Source organism: Centroberyx affinis, unplaced genomic scaffold (assembly GCF_046629955.1).
Source record: "Centroberyx affinis isolate AG114_WGS23_722 - 3 ecotype Tasmania unplaced genomic scaffold, CSIRO-AGI_Caff_v1 ptg002675l_1, whole genome shotgun sequence".
Lineage (NCBI taxonomy): Eukaryota > Metazoa > Chordata > Actinopteri > Beryciformes > Berycidae > Centroberyx > Centroberyx affinis.
In genome coordinates this window covers 457,932-462,969 of record NW_027280859.1, presented here as the reverse complement: position 1 = coordinate 462,969, position 5,038 = coordinate 457,932, and positions in this window count along the sequence as shown.

The following is a 5,038-nucleotide window of genomic DNA, read 5'->3' as shown; positions in this document are numbered from 1 at the left end:
TACAGCTCTTTTCCTTTTGGCTATGTCTAGTTTGCATTTCACCCAGTCATTTTGCAATGCATGCCATGTGTAATTAGATTTGAACTAACCCTAACCCTAACCTTTACACTTATCATCATTTTTAGCCCCGCGACAGCAGGGGCTATGGATCACTTTGTTGCATTAGATTGCAGACCCTCAGTTGGGAGACTCGAGTTGAATTCCCAGCAGAGACAAAATTCCCAGCTGACACAATTCAACATCGCGGAGCTGTTAGACTCTTAGTCTTGTTAAACTTGTTAAACCAAACTGTATGCTATCAAACCTAGCTTAAAATTAACTGCTGTCCCAGCTGACAAAGACACCCTAAATAAGAAGACATGGATGTGACAATAAAGTTTGTAAGGAGAAATGTTTTTGAGGGATTATTTCCTGGTGGAGACTTCCATTTTTTCCTGTGGGTGTCAGGTGCTTGGCAGTAAGCAGAGTGGAATGTAACGCCGGGTTCAGACCGCAAGCGTAAGCGCCGCGAAGCGTCAATCCTCGCGCGAGCAGGAGCCTGGCTGTTCACACCAGACGCGCATTTCTCCGCGCCGGTCACCAAGCGATTCTGCTCTAAGGAGGAGAAAACCCCGTGGACACAGGCTGTAGCTGCTCACATTGTGTTCCAACAGCCACCAAAGCTTCATCTGTTCACTGCTGTCCTTGTAGAAACACTGCTGACAGCTCACTGTACTTTTCCACATCAGGGATGAACTTTATATTTTCCATCTTCTTAATTTCCCCCTTTCTTCACAAACTCCCTCATATCAAAGCTGTCACGTTTATTTGTTTGTTTTCTCAGCAAGTCGTGACTTGTGATCAGGCAATAATTAGGAAAGCCTAGGGGACCTAGATATCTCTCTCTCCCCCTCTCTCTATCTCTTTAAATAATTACATATATAAATTAAGTAGCCTATAAATAAACAAACATGTATCCTTGTTTACTTTTGTGGTAACTCAATAACAGACGCAATTTTCAAAAGACAAGTGATAATTCAAAACCAGATAGATCATCATCCTACAATGTGTTGCATTTAAAACTTGCATCAGTGCAGATTGATTCATCAACAACAACAGTGAAGACCCTGGTAAGTTGATCATTTAATAGGCTATATTTGTGATTCTGTGGTGATATAATGGAGATATGACCATCTATAGTGTTTTCTATGGTGTTTTCCTGTGAAATGCGCGCCGCGGCTCGCGGAGAAAATAGACAAGACGCCGAAACTGGCGCTCCAGATCGCGAGCCGGCCGCGGAGCTCTGTGCCGAGGCGCGGCGCGGCAGCTGTTTCTCCTACTGTACAAGACAGCAGCAAATGGCCTCTTCTGAGGAAACAAGCCCTGATATCTCCGACTATGTTGACTGCGTTCACACTCCACCAGAAATAATAGAAAGCAGAGGCGCAACCTAGATGATTGGCACAAACCACGTTGTTTTACTTGCCTAAACTTAACCTTTAGCTAACCTTTCCATGTGACGAACACGTGAAAACCGGTGTGTCCAATTTGTACTATTGTTACATAATCCTAATGGAGAAATGTAATCTTCACATTATTTGTATCCACACAATCTTATACACAATATTTTGTGACATTGTGTGGATTCGGTGTCTTTCTCAAGGACACTTCAGCAGCGTTGTGTTAGGAGTTTCCCCTCGCCTGTGATAGTCCCAGAGTTTCTGATAGTTGGCTGTGAGTAACATATCACCGCCTCAGTGCCTAGATTATCATGCAAAATAATTATTCAAAGATTTTAATATATATAACTATATATAAATAAATCTCATTAACATAACCTTAAACATGGTCCCATATATGATTGCTGTTGATTCTGCATATGCTGTGTTTCAGACATTTTGTTATTAGATTGTGAGTAGCCTGCCACCATTTTTACTTTGCACACACACACACACACACACACATAAAGATAAATGAAGCTGTGGAGGAAAGGTAATAATAATTCACAAAATCACAAGGTGTGGCAAAAGCTCTAAAGAGGATGGCCATCAGCAAAACTAATAAAATCTACTATAAAGTCTGGCCTTGGCTCTTAGATGTCCCCTGACACACTGTGGAACAGGACACAGGTACACACACACATACACCGACACACACCCACACACACACGCTCACACACCAGGACCTCATTTATCAACATGCCTGTATGGGGAAATGTTGAAAGATGCTGAACGCTGAGCCAAACTTCCTTAATAAATAAAAAATACATGCCTAATGTTCTGAGCCGAGCGAGTGTCTAATGTGCTGCAGAAATATTTGTCATTTCATATATTAACAATGATTTCTGTGTAAAAAAAAAGTTTTAGCATACTGTTTAATAAATGAGTGCCATGAGTGTTCTGTGCCATTAAGACTGCTCCGGGAAATAGCAAATCGTCTATATTAATGTATTCAAACAACGAATCTGCAATTCTTGTTAATATGCATCTGCAGTCTGCATTTTACCACAGCTGTCACATGATGTCTGGCTCTGTGTTTCTGATTAGATGGTGCATCAAGCTGTTGGATAAGTGATAACAGGCCTAATAGTTTCCACCATGCTGCAGTGAATGTTACATTTCATATTTAATAGGCATTTAGCTGCTACTCTGAGAGCTAAAGACGGATCACATGGCTGCTGATGGAAACGTCTGGCCAGCCACTGGGTTTCTGTCACCTTGTCTTTCAACTGTTGCAAGATAAAAAGGGATATATTCACAATTTGGCACTTTGGTGAGCCTAACTGATGAATCTGTCCTTGACAATAATACTGCTGAATACTGCTGATACTGAAAATTGCACGTGTTTACCTCCAGCATTACTTTGTGCAAATACAAACTTTCTAGCCAACCATGTGTTGAGTGGAGGCACTAGCTACCATCATCTAAAAAGTGAAGAAACGTTCCTTCCAAACTGTGTCTTTAATGTATATACAGTACATCATATATTACATTCATAATTAAAGCTTTCTGTGTGGGTGATATAGACATCATCTAAAAAATGAGAAATGTACCTTCTTTTACAGCTGGAATGTTTATCCCTATGTGCTGTAGCTCTCTCTTTATGAATAGCAGAGGTATTTGTTGAATTATTAATCTTTAATTTATAACATTACAGGAAGACAGACCTAAACTGAATGTTGTAAAGTGCATTTTTTTTAATCCATTTCATCCATTTTATCTGTGGGCTGCATGTCGTCTAATTAAAAAAAGTTGTCTAAAAATAGTGGGGCCCAAGCAGAAGGTGTAAATCAAAAAGCAATAGACAAATGAATTGTGAGATGGCAAATGAAAAGAAAAACATTAGTAAATGAAACAAAGTTAAATTAAAATAATGTATTCATCATTTAAAGACAGAATAATGAAATGGAATTATTGACACATTTAATGAACATTAAATTACTTTTTTTTAGTAGGAGTTTTTTTTAAGTGCATCATTTTAATGTGAATTTAATGAATCAATTTATAAAATGTTTTTTTTTTTAATGTATCTATTAATTGATCAAAAACAATTAAGCTCTGAACTAGTCTGTAATAATTAGGCTGGCACACTAGAGCCTCCATATGTTCCACAAATTAGACCTGTAATTTAAAGTGACTGAGTACTGTACATTTACCAGCTAATTTCTATCTCCTTTCCACAGATTAGACCTGTAAAGTGGTATCTCACACAATTCTGTTATTTCAAATAAATTGTCTCTTAAGAACTATACAAAATGTTCTTTCAAGCAGGTAAATTAGAACAAGAACAGGTACATAAAAACAGGTAAGATAAAACAGTATATAAACACTCAAATGAAAACAATGAATGCAGCAGTTTGTCTCAGCTGTTTTTAATGTATTGTTGAAAACAAAACAGTGGGAGCCTATGACTTCTAACCTGCAGTACAACAGACGGTAGGAGTTTCTGACTTTGGCAAATACCTGCTGGGTTTAGACTTCTTCATGGGCAACAATGGTGACAGGAGAAAAAATGCAATTACAACGGTATTATCCTGCAGTGACTTTAAAATCCCCACAAATCCTTGGAGCTGGAGAGGCCCATTCACTTGTGCTCCCTGGTTCCACTCTACACCAGCCTCTCCAGTTCTGCCTCTACTTTAGACTTGATGGGATATGGGACAGGTATAGCTTTAAGGCATTTTGGCTTGCTGCCAGCTGAACAGTGACGTCTTCATACTGTCAAGTTCTCCATTGAACACTTTTGAACGCTTTCTCAAGATCTCCAGTAGTGAACATGTGTCTCCATTACAGACCAAAGAAACACTTCTTGCCACTTAAACTGAAGCTGCAGCCTGGCAGAGCTGGACGGTTTCTTTGAATGATGTGCAGTGGGAGTGTCCTTGACTGTTTGCTATGCTCCACTGACATATCCACAACTCCCAGCACTGGAAGAGGCTCGCCAGTGCGGGTCCTTAAGATCATGAGGTGCTGTAGCTTCTCCCTGTGTCAACTTACATCACAGCTTTGCCCTCCAACAGCAGTGTCACCCAGTATCCATCTTTCTGAAATGGATAAAACATGCACTCCAAAACTCCAAAAGAAATGACCAGGAACTTACCAACTACACCATTGAATTGATCCTCTGTTTTCTCTATAATTAGTAGATAATGCCACGGTTCTTTCCAGCAAACTTCTAAGAAATTAACGGTTCCTTTCGAGGAAATGTTTAAGAAATTGCGGACCCGGAAAATAAAGTGTTACCGGTAAGTCACCATCTGTGCCATGTTTACTGCCTATCGAGCGGTAAGCGCTGCCTGAGGTGACAGGGATTTTTCTGCTCCTGGTGTCTCTTGCCCAAGCAGCAGCCGTGAGTAATTCTTGAGCCGATCAATCTCTGCTCCTGTCCCCAGAGTCCGCCACTTATAGCTTACCTTGTTTTCTATGTGTTAATAAGGTTCCCGTTTCATTTGGTTTGCTCAGGCCTCATATCTGTTACAGTTCGCCCTCATGAGCAAAGTAATTACATTCATCAGCGTGACTCATGGCTCGCGTTTTAAGTGTATTCTGTGTTACCCGTC